Consider the following 24,978-nt stretch of genomic DNA (forward strand, 5'->3'; position numbering starts at 1 on the left):
GAACATGATCTTGTATTGTGTTGGAGAAAAGGACTGAAATCCTGAGGGTCAGCAGAAAGAATGGAAACAGGAAACCTCAGGAGGTGGGAGGTTAGGGGCCCCATCAGAATGTACCAGAGATCTGGGAGGTGAGAGACTCTCAGGACTCAAAGGACATTAGATGAAATGTCCTACAGTAGGGGAAGGAACTTGTAGAGTCCATCTCCAGCAGAAAGACAGGGCATCAAATGAGGGATGGGGTTCCATCCCACAGTCAAAATTCTGACCCATAATTGTTCCTGTCTGAAAGAACTGCAGGGATGGAAATGGAGAGGAGCCTGAGGAAAAGGTGGTCCAGCAACAGACCCAAGTGGGTAAGCACCAAGGCCTGACACCATTACTGAGGCTATGGAGTGCTCACAAAAATATACATATCGTGACTGCCCTCTGAAAGACCCAACAAGCAGCTAAAAGGGTCAGATGCAGATGTTCGAACCCAACCAATGGACAGAAGCTGATGACCCCTGTGGTTGAATTAGGGAAAAACTAGAAGAGCTGAGGAGGAGGGCAACCCTGTTGGAGGACCAGGGGTCTCAATTAACCTGGACTCCTGAGATCTCTCAGACACTGAACCACCAACCAGGCAGCATACACCAGCTGAGATGAGGCCCCCAACACATATACAGCAGAGGACTTCGGGGTCTGGGTTCAGTCAGAGAAGTTGCACCCAAGAGACTGGAGACCCCAGGGAGTTTAGAAATCTGATGGGATAGGAGGATGGGGGGATGGGAACATCCTCCTGGAGACAGGGGATAGGGAGGAGGTATGTGAAACAGTCAGAGGGTGGACTGGGAAGGGAATAAAATCTGGAGTGTTAAAAAAAGGATTAAATAAAAAGAAGAAATATAAAAAAAATAATTCAAATAAACAAACAACAAAAAAAACAATGTTAAAAAAATAAATGTTTAGCTTCCCACCTTGACGCTCATACCCTTGGGGGAAGGACAGCACAGATGGTTCCTTAAATATGATGATCGTGCTAATCAAATGGCAACAGGTTCAAGGTGTTTGTGCCGTAGGAAATCGGCACAGTAAAATAAGAAGGATTAGGGCTATCTTTGGGTGGGTTGCCATGTGAAATGTGCCAAAAGGTGGGATTCACTGAGAGGTGACATCTGAGTAAGATCTGGGGAAGATGGAGATGTGGGTCCACTCAGTACAGAGGCAGGAGTCCTGGGGGGGATGGAGGACCTGTCTGACAGGCTTAGACTCAGGAAGACCTGATGGTGCTGGACAGAGTTGGAAAGGAAGCATGGAGCACAAGAAAGTGGGACATGGACTATGATCCCTTAAGATGGAAGGATCTATGAGTCAGGTGGCGCTGTGGTGTATGAATTACTGTGTGCCCCCAGGACTCACATGTTAAAATCCTCACCTTCAAGGTTCTGCCACTAAGAGATGGGACCCTTGAGAAGTCACAAGATCATGAAGACCTCAGACATGCGTCCTTATAAAAATCAGCCCCAGGTATTAAATTGTTCCCTTTTACCATCTGGGGCACAAGGAAAAGATGCCATCTATATGGGACAGATCCTCCCCAGACACGGAATTCACCAGTGAATTGACACCACAGTCAAGAAAATTGTCAGAAAGAAAGTTGCAGCTTCTAAGCAAGTCGGTCTAAGGTACATTGTTCCCATTGTCCCAGGAGACCAAGACAGATGGAAAAGTATCAAAGGTATTTGCAGAGAACACTGACACAAGCTAACATTGTGTTTGGATTGATTGCTCTCCCGGCTGTGTTGGGTTAAAACTATGAGGGAACAAAGAGGGAGGCATGAAGACCAGTTGGAAATCTACAGAAGCCACCAAGGAGAGAGACACCCGAGCCAGTATCAAGAGAGAAGCAGCATTAACATGGTGTGGATCTCTGCTATTCTGTTGAAGACACGTTGTATACAGAGCAAACGAAACACAGATTTGGTGTCGTTTTGTGGGTTGGTGTTTTGTTTGTTTGTTTTTGTTTTTGTTTTTCTTGAACAACCATGGGGCCAGGGAGCCATGGGACCACGAGGAGGAGGCCTGGAGCAAGAGTGGGGTTGAGGTGTGTCCAAACCTCAGAGATCATCAGGAGTAGGATCTCCCCCTATAGGCACACACACACACAGCACACACACACACACACACACACACACACACACACACACACACACACACCCCAGGACTGCATGTCCGGACACATGTAGCTTTGTGTCATATGCATTTGCCTCATCAGAGGAGGTATCCAGTAGTCAGATTAAACTTCCTCTTCTCTTACAAGGTCATGTCCAGCAGCACCTAGAATTTCTCCTCATGCAAATGAGGCATCCCTAGTACCCGGGCTCCCAGCCAATGATGTACCCTCACCCTGGTAGCCCTGCCTCACTCCCCAAAGGTTTAAATACCCTTGATTCCCCTCCCCAATAAATTGAATCAGTCCTTCAAAGCTGCCCCAGGGTGTCTATTCTTTACCCGAATACTCATAACCATCTCAGATCCTGCCTGCACCCATCTGCACTGGCTAAGCTTCTCTCCCTCCAGTTCAGCCGAGTGCACAATGAGCCTGGGTCCCCTGAGGGAGAGGTGGACACAGGCTGGCAAACAGCTACAAGGATAAGGATGCTACTGGGTGAGACAGAGAGGACTCTGGGAGGGTTAAGCTGGAAATGATAGACAAGCTGTGTGTATTCAAAGTCATCCGAGTCTAAAAGTTTGGATGAATGACATTTGGGAGCAGATGAAGGCAGACAGTTTGAACATTAGGAGTCCAAAGGGCTCCAGACAGAAGATTCAGCACAGTGCAAAACTGCACTAATAAGAATCTCTATTTAACGATTATATGCAGCTAGGGTTTAGGTGAGCAGTGAAAGGGGTTCCAAACGGGGCTTTGGACTCACTGGTGTTCAGAGACAAAGAGAAAAGAGCAAACATACAAACTCAAGCGTAGGTCTTGATAACACCAAGAGTGAGGGCCAGATAAGGGGCACTCTAGTGTCACGAAGAGCTGTCTGGTCACTGAAGCTTGCAACATGGGCATTATGAGTGTTGTCCACAAATGCAGGCTGGGAGCAGTGATGGAGAGAGGTCTCACCAAAGTGGGCATTAAGATAACATCCTGGAGAGCAGAAAGGAGACACTGGATCTTCTTGGGATGGCAACGAAATGAGATGCTAGTTGGAAAGTCATAGGCATGTCAAGGTGATATGTTAACAAAAGAAAACAGCAGCGTGTCGATCTGATAAAAGTGATCGTTAAAGACAGGCAATGAAGCAGTGAGGCAGTAGACAGGGAGAGTTGTGGTAACCACGCCTTTACTGAGCATAACTGACTAGGATCCAGGCAGCCAGGGCAGCTTAAAGAGAAGCGGCTAACTCCTCAAAGGCCATAGGGAGCTCCCTTATAGAAGAGAACCTACAACTGTCAACGTCTAATTGTTTCTCTTCCTGGCTTGCCCTCAGCCCTAAAGCCCCTTGTTATTATTTGCCCATCTCCACTATAACCTCCATGCTACCTTTAACAGACCATTTATGGTAGTTTTTTTTACCATGTGCCTGTCTGGGTGGGAGTGAGGGAGAAAGGGTTAAGAGTTCTGGAAACTTCTTCCACAGCACAACCACACCTGAAATAGAAAGAGATCCTTTAGAGTGTGGAAGGGGATCCATGAGACTGAGTGGACAGGAGCCATTTCAGTCAATGATAATCTCACAGGAACACATAGGAATCTCTGGCCATTTACAGGAAATAATGGCTTCACCATGGCCGCCATTTCTCCAACTTAAGCTTGACTTTTTCTTTTTCTTTTTCTTCCTCCCCCCCCCTTTTTTGATGTAGGAAAAAAATGGTTTTGTCACATTTGCCCACTCAATATAGTAGCTTGAAGCATCAGCTAAGGTCCTTAATGGTCATGGGAGACCTCTCAATTCATATATGAACGCACAGAATCATCAGGTATGTTTTTTCAACAACGTGGCACCTTAGAGTAAGATGGGGACAAAAGTATTTTTCGATTTCTTCTAGGCCATAAAACTGTCACTAAGGCTGTCAAAAAAAAAAAAGTACATCACAGAAGTTTGCGTTCTCAGGGTATGTGCAGGGAGCAGAGAGGGGGAGTACTTACAGCCAGAAGACAGTGTCTGCGTAGCAGCAAAGTGTTACATCCTAGGAATAGAGAGTGGGGAGCTTGCTGAGGGATTTATATGTGCCATGGTGCCAAATGTCCTGTGAGCAGGTCTGCACTCCCCTGTTAAGAACCTTCTAATTAAAGAAGAATGCCTTGCGCTCGGAAACAGCCAGCAGCCATAACTCATCTGCTCTTAAGGGCTGGAAGGAACACAGCCTAAAGAAAGGGAAGCAGGATAGGGAGAAGGCAGGCCAAGGGGCCGTGGAGTCTGAAACAGCCCAGAACGCGCTCTGCCTGCGGCTTCCCCTGCCTTCCCGTATGCCTTCCACACATCTGTACCCTTACACCGGCAGCCAACCCCTTTACAGCAACCTCTTTCATGCTCCCAACCTCAGAACCCTGTGGCCCAGCAAGATCTGTGTCTGAAGCTGCGTTCCTAACGTCTTCTCTTCTCCCCTGGAACAGGCACTGCGGCAGTAGCTGGGCGGTTGCCAGGAGCTAATTCTCCAAGTGTGGTCCTCAAACATCTTCCCATGTGTGTTCCAGGTTTGGGATCCTCCATGCTTACAAGAGAGCAGTGCCTAATCTCTTGTTTCTGGCATGAATAATGGATCTTTAATCAAACCAGATGAGCGCCCGGCAGTAGCTCACGAACAGATGCTCCATCGGCCCGTTAGGGCTGCAGAACGTGTTCCTCTTATGACCCGCTGATGCAGATAGTTCCCGTCATCGGACAAGCCATCCTTCACAATCTGGCAATCACCCCCTGTCTTCCGTCATCGCTGGAAGCTGACACTCTCCATGCTCCATCTCCCAAGCCTGTGGTCTCCAGTGGTATCAATGCACATATGGTGCACATGGATCTATCTGTCAGGAACGTCCTCCCGTCTCTGCCCCCAGCCTTTTCCCTCCATTCATGTATCATGCTTGGTATCACTCAAGACAAGCTAGGGGCTATCTCCTCCTTCGTTCACACACGCCAGGCTTCCTTCTCCCTCTAGGTTAAACATTCTTTTTAATGTTTGCGAAGTTTCTTATGATTCTCCACTGGAGACTTTACACTCTGCCTGCCACGGCTCACTGATTCCTGACTCCCTCACTGTGGGAGAAACACTGTGAACGGACAGGCTCCCTTCTCATACTTTTTGTCTCACTTCAGGTCAGTCCTTGATATGTAGAGCTCCTCGATGAAGCTTCTAATTTGATTTTTGATGTCATTTAGCTAATATCAAAAAAAATGCTTGATTTCTGTTACAACTGATAGTACTGCGTAGAAAGAATTAAACACTTGCCCCCTCCCTGACCAAATACCTGACAAGAAGCAACTTAATAGAAGAAGACCTTACTCGGGCTCACAGTTTAGAGGAATACAGTCCCTAGCAACAGACATAGTGGCTTGGAGCTGCTCAGTCTATCTCTAAAAGGTAACTTGATATCTTAGTATGCTAAGAAGCAGAGAGGTCAGACTTGAAGCAAGGCCAACATCTCAGAGCTTACCTCTGCACCCTTACATTGCACCAAATATACACTAAATGTTAAGTTTTTGCCATCTCCCAAAACAGTGTCACTATTCAAGGAGGAATCAAGTCGTCAAACGCCTGAGTTCACAGAGCACATTTCATATTCAAACCAGAACAAACAAAACAAAAACAATCCCACTGCCATGAAACTAAAGATGTATGTGAGCAGGTTACACACAAGGAATTGCCAGCTCTCTCGCCATGCCTTGGCAAGAGCAACTTTTGACTTTTACTTAAGATCCACAACCTTGGCTGAGGAGGTGTCCTCATTAACACAGTGCCAGCCTAGAAGGCACCCACTCTATCCCCACTGCTATGTAAACCGGCCATGGTAGAGCACACCTGTGACCCCAGTGGAACCCAGTAGAGACCCAGAGAGGTCGAAGCAGGAGACCAAGGCTATGGTCAGCTACACATCAAGTTAGAGGCCAGCCTGTGATACATGAAACTGTGCCTCAAAAAGACAAAGAGAGAAAGAGATTCAACTACAGCTTTCTATCTGATTGCAATATGGAAACTCCGAGGACGCTGAGCACGTTTCCTGCTGCGTTGAAGTGAAGTTGCAGTGAAGGGTGCCCTGAGTTCGGCTTATAGGCCACCAGAGCCTAACGTGAAAGGGTGAGGTTCTACATAGTATTTAGAAAAAGCCCATGCCACTTTGCTTCAGAAACACAATACAGAGGCTGCAGAAATGACTGCATGATAGAAAGCATTTGCTGTTATTCCAGAAGGTTCCAAGTTCAGTTCCCACCACCCACCTCCAATGGCTCACAACCACCTGAAACTCCAGCTCCAGGAGTTCTGACACTGTCCCCAGACCTCCATGAACAACGTTTGTCCATAGCTAAAAAGCCCAACCAAGTCTTCCCCCTCCTATGAATGGGGCTTGAATATCACCGCAAGGCCAGTGGAACTTTAGAGTTTCCGATGCTGGGACAAATCAGACAGTGGCACACATTAAAAACCATGGCTCACAAAAAACAAATGGGTCTTCGTTCCACTGCCTTTCAAGCATGGATATATTTTCTGTTTCTTATTGGGCCAACGTGTTTCACGTTGCTTATGTCAGATGGACTGCCCTGCTGGTAACATGGTGCTCTCTGGACTACAGAGTGAAGTAGGATTACATCGATTTCCCAACTCAGGTCAATTCTGTTGCTGTTTCCTCCTGGCTTCAGCATCTTCACGCACCCATTACAAAGCTTATGAGGAGGATGGTTTCCTGAACTATGAGCGAGCCACATTTTTCCCCCTTCTTTGCTCTATCTCTGCTACCTCCCTCTGCTGATTCCAAGCGGGCAGTGCAGCCCCTCAGGCCTCCCGGATTCAGCAGTAGCAGAATAGGCACCAGAACTGAGAGTGGAAGGGGATTGATGATGATGGAGGGACTCTAGATGCCCAGAGGAGTTCAAGGTATGGGAAGCCTTTGAGCCATCTGCTAAACACACAACCAAAATAAAATGGAACCACTAAAGCATATTGGCTAATTGGTTGTTTTGTGTCTTGGTCAGCACGCCATAATGTTTTAATTCTATCAGCATTCGGTAAAAATAAGTATAGCCACCTGTTCTTTGTTACTCATGAAATCATTAATTTTTGTTCTATTTTTGCATATTTATTATATCATGTGTGCGTGCATGCGTGTGTGTGTGTGTGTGTGTGTGTGTGTGTGTGTGTGTGCGCGCACCCGCACATGCATGTGCACACATGTATAGAGATCAGAAGACAATCTCTTCTCCACCATGCAGGTTCTAGAGATCAAACTCAGGTTGTCAAGCTTGGCAGCAAGGGCCTGACCTGCTATACCATCCCAATAGCCCTGTGTTTTTCAGCCTGTGGGTTGTGACATGGTATGGTTTACTTATCATATATCCTGCACATCAGATATTTACATTACCACTCATAACAGTAGCGGCATTACAGTTATGAAGTAGCGATGAAATAATCTTATAGTTGGGGGGGGTCATGATAACATGAGGAACGGTAGTAAAGCGTCTGAACATCAGGAAGGTTGAACTAGCCATTCTATTTCAAGTCTTATTACCTGGCCACGTATCAGTAGTTATGACAGGCAAACATGAGCATATCAGTAGTTATGACAGGCAAACATGTCATAACTACATCAGTAGTTATGACAGGCAAACATGAGCAAGGTCAACCTCTCAGGCCTGGCAAGGAAAGAAACATGTCTGTAGGGTGTGAGATTCATGTGGGCTTGTTCACACTCTGAAGTTATACTTGCAGGCATGAGCAAGCCTCTCTGGGGCTTGGATGGACAGGAATCCTAAGGGAAAGACCCTTGAATTCATAGGATCCCAAGCTCACCGAAATTCCATACCCTACTCCTAGCAAAAGTCGGAGAACAGCAGGTGTCAGGGACACTGGTTTTTATGGCCACAGGGGTGTCAATATGATAAAAGGCCTTACCTAACCTTTTTATCTTTATAGCAGTTCCCGGATTCTCCGAGAAAAGAAGCAATCCGGCAAGGTTAGGTGATAGTAATCCTACCCACAGGAAATTGGGAGACATGATTAAAGAAATTTTAAAACTGAGTATTCTTGCCCATCCAAGTCATGGGAATCAGAGCCATACACATTGTATATAACTCAACAGGAGGGCATTATCCTGTAGGCTGACTTCCTCGTCTTACTCTGCCCCACTGCAAATCCTATAGAAAGGTCCTTGCTACCTGGCTCTTGGTTAGATTCTGTGAATGCCCCCTAAATTAAATGATTTTTTTAAAGTACCAACAGAGCATAAAACATACACGTACAATATAGCTTATGAGTGCGAAGTAGAATTTACACTTAAACAATGTATATTTATGGTGTCCCTCTCCTTCCTGCATTGGAGAACAGGAGCACTTCTGTATACTTAATCAGAACACATTTTAAATCACACCCATGCAACGGCCCTTGTGGCAATCCGTGATGGCCAAAGTATATAAAATATGATGAAGTTAAGGAGTTGCAGCTGAACCAACAATACATCCCCCTGGAAGGGAGACATTGAATAAATCTTCCTGGTTTTTTGATAGGCTATTAGTTCCCTGAGAGCTTCCACACATTTGACTGCACTTTTTTTTTTCTAGCTATAATGCTTTAAACAAGCTTTCACAATCGTAAATATAACATGGAAAAATGCAAAGACAAAGAATTAGCAATTAAATATGTCTCTGGTTGAGACTGGCCAATGAGCAGAACCTTCCTCCAAGGGGAAGTAGAGAATTACAAGGAAAGCCAGGCTAGGTGGAAATCTTTCTCCATCTTTGATTTCGTTCTCCATTTGTGTGGACTGAAGTCCTCACGTTAAGTCTTGCTTGGAGGTGTAAAGGCAACACCTGATAAAGACAGGATTGTTTCCTTCATCCAAGAGATAAATTACCTCCAGCAAATACATGGAGGAAAAATTCCAACCTGGCGTGAAGGTCAACTTCAGTTTTATTTAAGTTGCTGTCTTGATCATAATAATCTGTAGTTCATTTATATAATAACCTTTGTGGGGATGTACTGTAGTATGTGTAGTGTGTGTGTGTGTGTGTGTGTGTGTGTGTGTGTGTGTAAAACAGGCAAGCACACGTATGGATAGATGTGCGTGCCCGTTACACATGCATGTAGAAGACAGAGGTTGGTACTCTCCACAGTACTTTTTGAGGTAGGGTCTCTCTGACCCGGGGGGGTGCAGTTGAGGCCAAGCGGATTGATAGTGAGACCCTGGGATCCGCCCGTCTCTGCCTCCCAAGCTCTGGGGTCACAGATGTGCACCACCATGCCCGGATTTGACACAGATTCTGAAGAGCAGAGCAAAGCCCAGGTCTTCATGCGTGTGCAGCAAAGACTTAACTCTCTGAGCAGTCTCCCCAGCCCTATGTGTAGGATAGCTTTTTGATCCTGACCTTATTAAAATTCAGAATGGAAGAAGATGGAATTGTTGCAATTATAGAGAGGAGAAATAGGAGGCTGGCGAGTATAAATAAATAAAAATCCATTCAAGATATTTCCCTTTTATGGCATCACCAAAATGTTGTTGAGCTAAATACATAACCAAAATAAAATGAAATTGCCAAAGTACATTGTCCAGTCAGTTCCTTGGTATCTCAGTCGGCTTCTTATAACATTTTAATTACTCAAACACTGGACAAAATAAGTGATTTAAAACATGCTTTATTGATCAAAGAAACATTTGAACACCAACTTTCTGGTTGTACTCTTTTTCTTGTTACAATGGATATGAGTTAATTGCCTGATATGAAAACAGAAGAATTCAAACACTACAGCAGACCCACTGGGACTCAGGTGGAAGCCAGAAGTAGTAAAAATGAAGCTCCTATAGCAAACTGAAATATTAATGAATGACAGAATTCAGAATAGAGACTAATGCAGCTTGCCCCGAAGCACAAACTGAATACATAATGTGGAGTTCAAATTAGTGAGGAGTGACCAGTGGAGCTGGGTGAAATGTCAGAAACAGCATGAGCTGGAAGACGCCAACGTCTCTTCCACGACAGGCACCTTCTGAGGTTAACACTAAACACAACCAGCATTGGAACGAGAGCCCAAATCAGAACACAGGGAACTGGGGATGGGACAAAGCTTACTATTCCAAAAGAACCTACCATCCACAGAAAGCAGAGAAAGGAATGGTCAGTCTAAGCCCTCAAGAGGGAAAAGATGAGGGGCAAGGCCTGGGAAGTCGGCTTAGTGGGTAAGGGTGCTTTGATATGGAGGCATTCGAGCCTGAGTCCAAATCACCAACAGCCATGCCTTCTAAGATAAATCTGGGCATGACTGTGCGCTTCTGTAATCTCAGCACCGTTAGGGGATGGGGACAGGAGGATTGCCGGGGCTAGTAGCTCCATGTTCAGTGAGAGCACCTGTCTGAAGGAATTAAGGTGCACAGTGACAGAGCAGACACCTGATGTCCTCCTCTGGCCTTTGTATGCACACCGGCATATGCATGAGTATATGTGACACAAATACTTAAGCTCTTGCCACTGTGAGTTTCCTAGTCTGTACTATGGGAGCATGGGCCCATTGTGTTGCTCTCCAGTGTGGATTTTGGAAGACACTACCCCACCCTATTCCAACTACTTCAAGAAGCCTCTTCATTGTACGGCATTCTATGGCAAAAGCACATGGGAAATGTTGCATGTTCTCACCCCATCTGAAAGAGTCACGATGTGTGTTAGCAAGCACATCACAGGTCTCATCCTTAAGAACTCTAGGGGCAGGGCTGACAAAATGGCCCAGTGGTCAAAGGTGTCTGCTGCTAAGTCTGACCACCTAAGTTTGATCGCCAGAACCAACGTGGTAAGCAGAGAAAACTGGTTTCCCCCCAAGTGACATACAAACAAATACATAACTACACGATGTAAAAAGGGAATCTGGGTCATAAGTTCCACTCCGAGTATCTCAAAACACTGGTCTAGAAAATGTTTTCTGTGAAATATACATTAACTTGAACAGCACCTTTCAAAAAACACTCGAGCATGATTAGATAACATTGTTCCTAAGAGTCTCCGAGGAGAAAAGACTTAAAGCACAAACTCATAGATTCCTCCTCACCGCAAGGCTGTCAAGTCAACAATGAGGCTCTCAACCCAGAAGTCCTGTGAGGTGATTCCTACTGATGATTATGGACACTGCGTGTAAGCCACATCAGCTTTTCTAGTCCTATCTGAGGTTGGAGTCAGTGTTCAATCTATCTACACATCTATCTGCACATTTCCAGAAACATCTCCTGGGTCTTCATGATAATTCTTGACGTGTAAGGCTTAATTATTACCAATCTCTAATGAAGACCCAGTGTGTGATCTCATGAGGATAAGCATTGACTTCTGAAGATCAAAAGATTCTCCCCTGTGTTTCCACAGCCAAGCTAACTTCCTAAGAGAAAGCAGATTTACTCTCCTATGAATGCTTACTCTGACGCAAATATTTATTGAGATGTGTTAAGTATTATGCCATCCCCCACAGAGAGTTTAAAACCTATTCACGGAGATTTTGAAACACTTTTATTTGTAGTCAGAGCCAGAAACGACGAGGGCTTGGTGATTTCAAGGGTGTTCAGCCTTCAGACGAGCCACAATGCTTGTACTGATTGTGGGAGTGCAGTTGTCAGAACCGCAGATTAAGACGTGAAAGACAGCGTATGAACCGAGGACAAGATAAAGCTCCTAACAGCATCCTGACAGAAGATTCAGGAAGACGACCATGTGGGCCTTCCAACCTGGAGTACATAAACAAAAGAACCACAAAAACAGAAAAACAAAGAAATGAAAGCCTCGGATGAGATTTATTGCATGAACGTCTCTTCGAAGAGAAAACGGATAGTTTAAAAGAAGAATGTTCATCAAAAGATACAGTATAATGCAAACCTAGACCATAGTTCAGTGACTGGTCCCCAGCCCTCATGGATTAACTCACTCCAAAATAGTCATTCCTTCCTCCTAGTCAACAAGGCACTTTGCTGGCATGATGTTAAGGCTGTACAAATCGACCATATGTGTTAGAATTTGTTTTTAATGTCATGGAACCTTCAGGCTTCCCCTGTGTGTGGGTATGAACAGGAGCCTTTTCTCTCCCTGTTTCATCTGCTCTTTGACTCCCACCACCTTGCTGTGCCGATATCACCATCATCACATCCCCAGCTTTATCTCCACCGCCGTTTCATTTGCTCTCTGCCCCCATTAAGCTCTCTGCTCCAGATCCGCCACCGATTTCAATAGGAAAAACAGAGCGGATATCCCTACAGAACACTGTCGTCACCTCATAAGGCCTACAGCCTGGAACGTAAAATACTTCCGATTTCTCTGCTCTCCCTCGGCCTGAAAGGATTACAAGTAGGGCACTTAAAATCAAAAGCCAAGAGGGAGCAGACCATGACGCCGAAAGAGAAGGAGAAAGCAGAAGCCAAGAACCACTTCCAAAAATGGGAATGAGAGAGTCCAAAGTCTGAGCGCTCTAGACGGAATGTGGCATAGTGATCCGAGTGTTCTCACATGCAAAGACTGAGAACGAGCCTGTGCTCAAAGCCACGACTTTGTCACATGTGTAATCCCAAGACGCATGAGGGAAAGCTGCTATGTTCTCAGGATTTCTCTAATATTATGTCAGCTGTCACCTAGGGAGTTGGAGATCTTCCTCCCAACACTCCAACAGTTCACATGGGGTCCAGGGCATAAGTGGTGTGTAATTCCTTCATTACAGATGCGGGACTTCCCCATCGGCAGCCATGGGCTCTACGCTTCCCTGTTGATGCACATCAAGAGGACCCAAATGCTTTGTTACTGAGACACAGGAGTAACCTCAGGCAGAGTTAAATTTTTGAAGGGGGCTGCTCAAAAACACCCACCTACTTCCTCTTCATGTACGCCACCCTCAAAGTCATGTCGTATTACTGGACTGGCCGGCTCATCTCCTGGACCATGTACATGAGAGTCTACCACTAACTGCTCACCAGAGGGTGAGATCTGTTTCATCACCTCTTGCTTCTTAAGCAACACAAGGAGTGAGATGAATAGCCCTTTAATCTTGGGTTTAGATAGCAGCTTAGCATTCTGATCCTACCCGCTAAGATGCCTGGCCACCAGCAGCTCTCAGCTTACTCCTAAGGACGGGCTGTAGGGTGCAGAATTCATTCAAACCAAGCTTCATATCCAGCCACACCGCCGCTGTTCTCTGAGATGCAGCTTCTCATTTACGTTCCCCTAGGAGTGCTGAGAATCTAGTCCTGACTTCTACAATCTGTTTACACATCTAGAGAATTGCAGAATCCTAATATCCAAGGCCAAATTTAACAATTGAATACACACACAATCACATCATCATCATCATCAACAACAACAACAACAACAACAACAACAACAGCGAGACTTCTGCCTATCCTTCCTACATTGGTGAAAAGCCAAAAGTCTCCTAAACTAGAGAAACTCACAAACTTTCCTTGAATTCATCTTTCCTTGAATTTATTAGCTCCTTTCCTTCTTACAGGAATAATTGGAGGAGGTCAGAAACAAATCAGGAAGCATGATCTTCCTCCACAGACTTTCTGTATCTGGTTAGACCAGATCTCACAAACCCAAAGGCCCACAGAGGCCAGGCAAGTCAGTGAGTGAGTGAACAGGCCAGGTAGAGAACACTAGCGGTGCCAGAATGGTGGGCAAGTAGGGAGTGTAGCGAAACTCCAATAAACCTAACTTTTCATCCCTGGGCTGTTAGAAAAATAGGTCCAAGGTTTCTAGGTCTTTAGATTTTCACGAGGCTCCCCAAATCTGGACACTTTAATGTGAAGTTTCCCAATTTGTAAATGTTGGTAACTAATTAAAAACATTTCAAAACACTGTGCAAGCCAAAGAAAGCATGTCCACGGGCCAGATGTGGCCTGCGAACCATGGTTCACGAACTCTGTGATCGTCTCAAGAGCTATTTAAATTCACTAAGACAGTTGGGGTACATAAAGAAGAAAAGAGAAAAGCCATAGTCTCCCAGCCCCGAATGGAAGTTTAACAACTTGCTTAGAAGCAAAGTCTGTCACCAGGGAAATGGTTTCGGGCCAATGGCCAGCCTGGATTGGCCCAAACCTACTGACTTGACCATTGTTTGAATTTTTCCAAGATGTATTCTATGTAGAGCAAGTTAGAAAATGCAACTGGAAATCCTACTCAACAGCCTACCTGGGTGAGCAGATCAGTAACAGATGCGTGTGGCTCTGTTCGAGTGTGAGGAGGTGCAAAGGCAGAGAGGATAGAGAATTTTAGGTGCCACTTTTCTCCAGAAAGAAGGGAGAAAAAAAAATTACAGGAACTCTGCGAGTGCCATACATTCATTGGGCTGATACTGAAATGTAGTGAGAGAAAAGACTCAATTACCAGTCAAGAGCCTGGGGAGACGGAATGTTCCCAAGGTGTACACACACACACACCCACACAAACACACACACACACACACACACACACACACACATACACACACACACACACAGTGATACCTGATAAGCCCACACTGTTCGAGTAAATAAAATTAACGCCAAGTTTCTCTCTGTATCTGTCTCCATTGAGAAACTGTCCAGACAGTCTCCCGGAAGACATACATCTGGGAATGCTGTACCAAGTACACCGAAGGGCACGCACACTCACCACGCTAAAAATTACTGTTTTCTAATTTACAGCTGTTAATTAAAAGCTTCCATTTGACTTTTGCATTTCCCCCCAAAGGTAGTTTCCAACTTCTAAGAAAGGAACTGTGGCCTGCATGGGGCCAAAGCACAGAGCCCGGGTGTGCAGGCGAGGGATTTTTCACAGGCAGTCACGCCTCCTCCAAGCTGAGACAATACCCTGCATTCACAGGGCTCTCAGGAGCTCTGATATTATGCTGAGGGACAGGAAAAACCTAGACTGAATTGAGGATAAATTGGTATTCACTAAATGGCACTTCTGAATTTACTGCAGCCTTTGCCTTTGGAGAGAATTGCCAAGGTGCTCATAAAAGGAGAAATGATGAATATTCAGGATGCCTTTTGAATCCATTAGGCAGCTGGGATGAGGTCTCCATATGTAGACTCCTGTTCTTTCCTCAGGCTGTTAAGGAGGCTGCCAAAATGGCCGAGCGTAGGAACAAATGAACGCTGGGTTTGCCAGGGGCAGAAAGTCTAAACACCAAAGGTCAAGTCCATGGAAATAAACCTAGTTTAGGGGGTTTTGCAAAGGAAGAGCTCTATAAATTTTGGATCTCTGAATGCAATGAATGAGCAAATGCGTCTGTCTGGTTCTAGGAGCACTGACCAAAATAGAGCAATGGCTTACACACCATACTGTCTGCGTTTGTTTCCAGGGATCTGATATGCTGCAAATAAAATTGTGTCTGCCCCACACAGGAAAACTCTAGACAACGTGTACAGAGGCCTCCTTTCACTTTATCAGAAAGCTTCACTTACGGGGAGCAGAAATGTTAAGATTCTCTCAACAACTCTAGACAGTTGTTGCTCAGCCTGTTCAAGTCCTCACGCGGGCTAACTTGGGAGGAGTTGTGAGTTCTTGTGCTAAAAGGACTTTTCAGAAGTAACTTAGCACAAAATGTCAAGCCCCGAGTGCGTTGAACGTAGATCAGAGTCGTTCTTTGGGAAACAAGAACGTTTCAGAAATGCATGTCACTTGGGCTTCCTCGACTCTAAAATAAAGGAAGAAAGCCAAATTCAAAAACAGCAAATGTTCTTGCAAACTGAGGGCTGAGACCCTGGGATGGGGTGTTTGTCAGTGTTTGCCAGCCATTGGTAGGCCGAGAGAGAAGACTTGCATTAACGTTTTCCTTTAACATAGCTGCTCAACTACCACAAGTTCGGTCTGAAGAACAAGTTCAGGAAGATGCAGGCAAAAGGAAAGAATGGCCTCCCCGATCAAGGCCCTGGTGGAGTCAAACCTGGGCGCACAGAAACACAAGGGGCTGAGGGTAGGGGGACAGGAGATCAAGTGGCAAATGTCTCCAGCTATTTTGTAGGAAACACATGTACTCCTTAGGGAGGCCATGTGACTATCCCATGTACTAAATGAAGAATAAAAAACAAAATATCGTCACAAAACTCCCAAGTCCCTTCCAGAAATAACATTCCACGATTTTTATAATTCTTGACCAACCCAAGACATGAGGTGCACTTAAGGGTACCAAGCACTTTGCCTCCATGTGAGCAGACAAGACGTCGGTAGTGGAAGGGTTACCATCTGATCCCAGGACATAGACCATCATATGATCTTTGAACCAGAGAGGACCAGAAACTCCCCCAGGAGAGGGGCAGAAGCCACCAGACCCACAAATAACATCTTCTCCATTTGGAGTGTTCTTAGTTAGTCCCCACATGCTCCAGAAGTGTTAGCCCCCCTCTGTTTCCTCCTCAGTCTCAGATATCATCCAAGAATCTGAGCACAGAAACTAATAGAAAAACAGGAACCTAGGTCGTATTGTGTGAGCACCTCTCTCTGGTCTGGCTCAGTCTTCATGGCTACGCTGGAAGGGATGAGATTTACAAACAAGCATGCTAAGGCCTACGGAGGGGGCTGACTACCCCGAGCTCATCAGCCAAGGAGGATCCAATGATCATCTGATTCTATTAGTTTCCTGCCCAAAGATCCACTCAAACCGCTACCCTTGAAGCCACAGCTGAATCGGCTGGAAACTTGCTGAAGAAAAATGGAGGGAAAAGCATCTGGAGCTCTGTGATCGATCAGGAGAAGTCATGATGGAAATGCGTACTTTATTTAAAAGACGTGTGATGCCTATTCCTGGTTGTCAACTTGACTACATCTGGAATGAGCTACAATCCAGAATTGGAGGGCTCACTCATGTCCCAGATCTTGAGGCTAGAAGACACAAGTTTCTGACCTAGATCTTGGCATAGAGATCTTGAGGCATAGTGGCTACGTGAAGCTTAGGCCCAGGCAAGGGAGTACACGCCTTTAATCCCAGGAGACTAAGCAAGGAAATCTCTGAGTTCAAGGTCAGCCTGGGACAAAACAAGTCCCAGATCCAGAAGTGGTAGAACGAACACCTTTAATCTGGGCCACGCCTTCTGCTGGAGACCTACAGAAGGACAGTGGAAGAAGGAAGACTCACTCTCTCTTCTTCGCCTGCTTGTACCTTCCTAGGCAGCACATCTGTTGGAACCTGCTTCTACAGAGGAGCAGCTGAAACGACGAGCCTCTGGGGCTGAGGGACTACTCGATTCTTGGACTTCCATCCACAGCTGCCCAGTGTTGGGGTAGTAGGACTACAGACTGCAAGTCATCACAACAAGTTCCCTGAATGTAGAGAGACATTCCATAAGTTCTGTGACTCTAGAGAACCCTGACTTAATACGAGGTGTTTGTGGCACACTACACCCCAACATAGCCCACTAACAGTGCAGTTTTGTTGGGAGGGGGATGAGAGGGGAGAGATGACATATTCGACTTTGTCAAAAAACAGACATTTTTGTTTGATAAAGGCACTGCTGAGACATTGAAAGAGCAATCTGAGGAGATGGCTCAGACAGTGAAGCGCTCACCTTGCAAGTCTGAGGGCCTGAGCTTAGATCCCAGAGACCAAAGAAAAAATCAGGCTGCAGAGTGGGAAAGGGGACTGGGAAAACTGGTTTAGTGAACAAGGCATGTACTATAAAGGTATGAGAAACTGAAGTGGGATCCGCAGCACCCAAAACAAAAATCTGGGCACAGCAGCATGCGACTGTACCACAGTGCCAAGGGGCACAGCAGAGGCAGGTGGGTCCTCAGAGTTTGTTAGTTATGCAGCCTAACAGAAGGACAAGCTGCAAGTTCAGTGACAGCCTGTCACAGGGACTAAGGTGGACATGTGATTAAAGACTCCCAAACATGAACCTCCCCTCCAAGTACACAGCCAATGTACACACACACACATACCACAGAGGGCGAGGCAGACCTGGGCTGAGCATGGTTGAGCATGACTACAAGTGGCTCAGAGAACAAGTGAATCCCCAGAAATTTGTGAGCCAGCTGGTCTGGCCTACATAACAAACCAAGTTCCAGGCCAAGAAAAAGTGCTGTTTCAAACCAAAGGTGTAAGGCACTTGAAGACTGCACCCAAAGTTGTCCTTTGACCTCCATACACACTGTGTGCACATGTATACCTGTACCCACATACACCTGAGTACCAGTGTACAAGTACCTGTGTGCACACGTGCACACACACACAAATATACACATAAAGTTTTAAAACAAAGACAAGGAAAAGGAAAAACCATAGAGTGGAGAAGAGTGGAGAAAAGATGTGCAGATAGTGTATGTAATCACAGACTAACAATGTAGAGTTATCTTCTCTTTTAAAGGGCAGGGATGAACTTCTGGAAATAACCAAGACAGTTGTGACTAGAGAAATGCAAACTCAAGTCAAATGGGATCTCACTGCCTAGCAGGCACTCAGTACACTCCAGAGCATGAGAAACAGGGGCCACTGCTGTCCTTAGCTGACTGGATGACTCAGTAGAATGATTTTGGCTTTTTGTAGCTTCCTATATAACCAAACACATTCTTAACCATGCATCCCACTAAACCAAACTGTCGTCTCTTTAGGGTCTCCATGGTTATGAAGAGACACCATGACTAAGGCAACTCTTATAAGGACAGCATTTAATTGGCTTACAGGTCTCAGAGGTTCAATCCATTATCAACAGAAGCATGGCAAAGTTCAGCCAGGCATGGCGCTGGAGGAGGAGCTGAGAGTTCTACATTTTGAATGAAAGACAGACAGGAGAAGACGGTCTTCCAGGCAGCCAAGAGGAGAGTCTCCAAGACCACTCCTACAGTGAAACTCTTCCTCCAACACAGCCACACCTACTCCAATGAGGCCATACCTACTAATGGTGCCACTCCCTGGGACAAGCATATTCAAATCACCACAGGTGAACTGGAAATTTATACTCATATAAAAGCCTGGACATTGGTGCTGGGCAGATGGCTCAATGCATAAAGTATTTGTATTGCAAGCTTAAGGACCAGAGTTCAAACCCCCCACAACCATAGAAAATTCAAGTGGGCATGGTGGCCAGCTTGGAATTCCAGCTCTCAGGAGGTAGAGACAGGAGATCTCTGGGTAAGCTGACTATAGAGCATTCTAGTTGTTTCTTACAAAGGTAGAGGGATTCTGAACCAGTACTGAACATGTACAGTGGAGCTAAAAAACAAATCAGAGAAAATCTTACATAGATAATGAGGCCAAGTTTCTTACTGTTACAGAGAGAAGCTACAGATAATCAAGAGAAGATTGCTGAGACCAGACCAACTCTTAAAGCAGAATCTGGGAGAGCAGCACAAGCCAGTTCTTCCATCTCTGTTCGTAGATCAGTGCAGAAATGATCCAGATTCCTGTGCATCCTCACACAGGCACCGTAACACTGCATTAATATTGATGCTCAGCTCGATAGGACCTAGAATTAACTATGAGGAGCCTCTGGACACGCCTGAGAGGAACTATCTAGACTGCGTTAGCCTCCTGCAAATCTGTAAGTGATTATGTGGTTTAGGTGAATTGATGCTGGGAAAAGCCATCCTAAAGACAGGTGGCACCACTCTAGGGCTTTGCCCTGACTGCCTGAAAAAGAAAAGTCCCCCTGTGCTCGGAGTTCAAACACAATGTGACCAGCTGAGGAGAGGCATACATCTCCCTGGGCTTCCTGAGTGTGGACACAATGTGACCAGCTGAGGAGAGGCATACATCTCCCTGGGCTTCCTGAGTGTGGACACAATGTGACCAGCTGAGGAGAGGCATACATCTCCCTGGGCTTCCTGAGTGTGGACACAATGTGACTAGCTGTTTCAAGTTCCTGTTGTCATTGTTTCTCTACCATGAAGGACTTTCCTGGAACCTCGAGCCAAAATAAACTCTTCCTTCCTTAAATTGCTTTTCTTGGAGCCTTTTATCCTAACAGAAGAGAAATAAGTAAGATACATGCATCCCTAACTCTGCCTGCTCAAAGATGCTAGAATTGTGACCACTCTGGGATCATGTCCATATCTAGATTTCTAAATGTTACTCTCCCATCAAAGGAGTCATGGACTCTTGGGAAAATGGCTGATTCTAGGGACACAGCAGAGAAAACACAAGAAAGGCCTAGAGTAACTTAAAGTTTCAAACAATTAAAAGTGTGCTAAATAAAATTTTAAAAATAAATTAAAAGATATTACATATCAAAAGTATACTTATGCCCACACCAAAGGGCTTCCAATAGACTGAGGAAGAACTTAGGGTAATACTTTCCTAATGTGTGCAAACTCGAGTACTGAAAAAAAAAAATCTCTCAATAAACTTATTATGAGCCATAAAAAATACCAATAGCATTGGGTCGTAACTTCAAGAATAAAATAAATATCTATAAGTCCAAATTGGCATAAATGTATGAAGTAAATAAAAGAATGGAGAGGTGAATGAATCTCCCCACAGAGAAGGGAGGAAGAAAATAGAAAGTCACAGCCAGAACCAGTAAAATGCATCTGTAATTGCAGAGATTCCCAAGGGTAAGGAAGAGTTTCGTGAATTCAAGACCAGCCTGGGCAACTTCACGAATCATTGTCTCAAAACGGAGCCCAGCACTGAATCCTTTCATCAAACTGTATCATGAACCACTGGGAAATTTTCTGCCTGTTTTAGGTGATGTCGAAAGTCCAGGCAGTCCTCAGTCTCACAAAAGAAAATTCAATCTTATAGGATGCCATGGACCCAGAGTGAAAGAAGCGTCACAGGTCATCTAAAGAGCTCATGTGACAAGGAAGTGCAGATCTTCATGAGCAGAGACTTGAGGAAATGACCACAGTTCTCTGCTGCTTTCCCATGCCTGCATCTTTCCCACTGTAATGCGGGAAAGGGAGAAAGAGGAAGAATATTTCCTCATTCTTTGAACTTGAAGTTCCTCTACTAGATGGCTTTAATAAAATGCAGCAGAAGCAACAGTGATGGGGCCCAGGTTTGGCTCCAGGAAGCCTTCTGATTTTTTTCTGCTTTCTCTTAGGATGCTGCTACCCCATAGCCAGCACAGGCTCCTCTCTGCTGGATACAGACCACAGGAAGCTAAGGCAAGCCACCCTGAACCAACAACTAGGGAGTCCAGGCAGGAGGGAGCCTAGCCCAGAGTGGCTGAGCCTGACTCAGCTGATCTCAGCAGAACTGTTCCTAGCCACAGACTCTTGTGCTAAAGGAGCAGCTGTTGTTTAAAGGGGCTGCATCTCAGGCTTCCCTGTTACCCAGCAACGGCTACCTAGTAAAGCCGGGAGGTCTGAGGTCCTTGGTCTGTTTCACGTTCCATTTTCATATTTCAACTTAAAATTCGTTTACTACAATGGAAGACAAAAACTTAGCTATATTATAATTCACTCCTAATGTCTACTCACTTTCCCAGCTCTACTTCTAGTATATTTATGATGAATCATGCCTGGTGAAATTAATGTTCAATGCTTGTGGGGCTGGGGAGACAACTTAGAGGGTAAGAGCTCTTGATGTTCTTCCAGAGGACCTGAGTTTGGTTTCCAGAGCCCACACCAGGTGGCTCACAAGTGCCTGTAACTCTAGCTCCAGAGAAGTCAATGCCCGATTCTTACCTCTCAGGCACCTACATACATGTAGAAAACATTGACCCGTAGACATAAATGAAAATACAAATAAGTATTTTTAAAAATATGTTCAGTGATTATACCCTTGTTATATAAATGTTATTTACAGATGACTTACCTAAGTTATGGTTGTATTTTTTATTTCTTTTTTAATTAGTATGTGAAGTAACATGTTTCCTCGTGATGTTTTCACATAGCCTATGTGTTGAAACCCCTACATTCCTCTCCATCATCTCCCTATTCCCTCTCCCAGTTTGTCTCCTCTATACCTCCACTCTTTTCTTTCCCTTTTTCATGTTGCATGTGATAGGACATAGGGAAAGGGAATTGTATTGTGAGAGAGAGGCCACAGAGACCCCCAGGAGGCATTTCAAGACACAGAAGTCTTTAAGCAAGCCGTGACCTGAGACACTGGCATCTCTTTAAAAACCATGGAATTCATTGTTGAAACACCATTTAGGTCATAGAAACACAAATAGAAACAACTACCAAGAACTTTCCATCAGCAGCGAAAGGGTCATTTCCTCTTTTTTGGTTAAACATCCACCCAGAACACTACCACTCCTCTTCAGGCAGAATTCATCGATAACCCATTCCGAGCAAGACTCTTGAACTTCCATGGCCCTAGAGTTATCTTTGGAGGGAAAGTGTAAAGATCATTGGTCCTACTTGGGGTTGCTGGCTTCCTTAACTGACCCCTGCTTCCCTCCTCCTGCTCACTGGCCTACTCTTTCTCCTTATTTCTTTTCTTTTTCCTCTATTTTCCCAAATCCTTACCTGAAACCACACTAGTCCCTGTCCCTTCCTTGTCACAGCATGTGGTCCTTACTGTTGGAATATAAGGTATCCAATCACCCAGATCTTCTTTGCTTGGGACACTACATAGTGACGTAATCAACAGTACCAAAGCCTGACCTTCGTTTGACAGGTCTACAGGGAGGGAGGGACACTGTCAGGGAAACTGGTTTGCACTTTACATATTTCTCCTCTCTGGTCAGGCTACCTAGGTACATTGAGTTTGGGCTTTTTTTTTTTTTCTGTTTCATTGTTATTTTTAATGCATATGAGTGTTTGTGGGGTTATATGTGTATAACCGTATGCATGTTGTACCCTTGGTGACCAGAAGAGGGTGTTATTTCCTCCAAAACTGGAGGTAGAGTCAGTTGTAAAGCACCCTGTGGGTGCTGAGCATTGAGCCTGGGTCTTCCGCAAGATCAGCAAATGCTCTAAACCACTCAGAGGCTGTCCGTTGGTGTTGGAGGAGATGGGTGAATAATCGTGCAGACTTGGGCTCCACCCTTTCTTTAACTCACTCCACTGACTAACCATGGGATCAAAGGTTCCGCCTCTCAAAACCTTCAGTTTCTTCGCCTGTGAAATCATAATAACAGCCTGGAATCTAAGTGCTTGGTGTGAGTATTAGATTTATGTCTCAGTTCATTAACATCAGCTTAATGTCGGAGTAGGAGAGATGTACGAAGGGGGGAAAATCAGAGCATAAGATACAGGAGCCTCAGTAGACACAAGCTGCCCTTGTCACTCAACTCACCCCCATAGCCTCACTCCACTGGCCTGCTAGCTGATATGTCCCTTTGTTGGCTGGTAACTGTCCATTTACCTCTTGCTCTGCGTGCTGGACCTGAGTCTCTCAAACCTTCTTCCCAGCCCACTGAGCACAGGCTGACCAGAACCGTGGCCTCACCTCAACGACCCAATCCTGTTTCCTAATGGGGCCATCTGTCCCTCAAAATGATTCAATACATGGGGTAAGAACTCAGTGATGATTAGGAAAATTGAGGGAAGTGTGCAACAGGACATGGTGTGGTGACAGGCACATTCAGAACCATAAAAATGTGGCAACTAGTTTTGGCTTTTGTTCCATCCAGTTGTCTCATTTTGCAACTTTCTTGGAAAAGACTGGGTATTACTGGACGTTATAATGAGGTGGACTTTTTTTTATTTGCCCAGTCACATGGGAATCATGTAGAACTGACAGTGAGGAAATGATGTCATTCTTGATACAAAGAGAGGAAGTTGCTGAGAGAGCATAGGGTAGAGGAAGGGTACTTCAAACACCCGACAGTGAATCATTATGCTTTTAATAGCTTGAGTTTGCCCTGAACTGAGGCCTCTGGGTAACCAATACTTTCTCTTACAGTAATATCTAGTTCCTAACTTCCAAATTCTTGATTGAGTGGGTTCGTTGCACCTACAAATCGCACAGTGATCTGGGACAATAAATACACATAAACAATGTCACAATAGATCAATGCCCAACATTTTGTCCATAGCTTGTAAGCCTCCTCTATATTTGCCATTTCACTGATAACTGGAGTTGTGATCAGGAGCAAAGAAAACAAAATCCCATTGCATTGTGATTTGGTTACCCCTACCCAGAACAAGATCCAACCGGTCTCTGCACCAGGCCCCACGCTGGATAATAATGACTTGTTTTCCATCTATCTGACGCCAACTGCACATGTCCTGTGTTAAGGATTACTCCTGGGAATACCTACCAACACTGACTGCTGTGGGACAGGACTTTCCATAGGAGGTGCCACACACATGTCTACTCATCCCAGACAGAGAGTCCACGACAAACCACAGCATAGATACCACCCAAGTCCAGCTTGGAGAACCAACAAATCTTGTTGTGGTTGCTTACAGAAATATGGGTTAGGGGTTACTTATAGGAGGAGAAATGACTCAAAGAGAGCTGCATTACCAAAGCCAACCCCAGCATAGGTAATAGCTCAAAATCTAGGAACCTGGAGCTCACTGCACAGCATTTAGGCAGCTCAACAGGTTAGAGAATGTACTTTCCAGGAGGTTCAGTCTCCATTCCATCCATCCTTGAAGATCCAATCACCTACCCAAGCTTCCAAGTTGGAGTCACCTGCTCAATGGGGAGTTTGTCTCTCTCTGCCCATCCCAAAAGTAGGACCCTCTTCCACTTTTCCTGCTATGACTAAAACAAAGAATGTTCTATTACTACTTTATTTCTATGTCATAGCCAGCTTGGGCAGTGTTTATTTATGGTGCTATGATAAAATACCCTGGCCAAAGTAACTTAAGGAAGTTATTAATTTGGCTAACAGTTCCAGACATGGTCCGTGATAACAGGGAAGTCGAGACAGGAGCTTCAGCCGGTATCATCACATCCACTGTCAAGAGCAGAAGCAAATGCAACCGTGGTGCCTACTTGCTTGCTTCC

The sequence above is a fragment of the Rattus norvegicus genome, chromosome 13 (genome assembly GCF_021556685.1).
Source record: "Rattus norvegicus strain SHRSP/BbbUtx chromosome 13, alternate assembly SHRSP_T2T, whole genome shotgun sequence".
NCBI classification, from domain to species: Eukaryota; Metazoa; Chordata; class Mammalia; order Rodentia; family Muridae; genus Rattus; species Rattus norvegicus.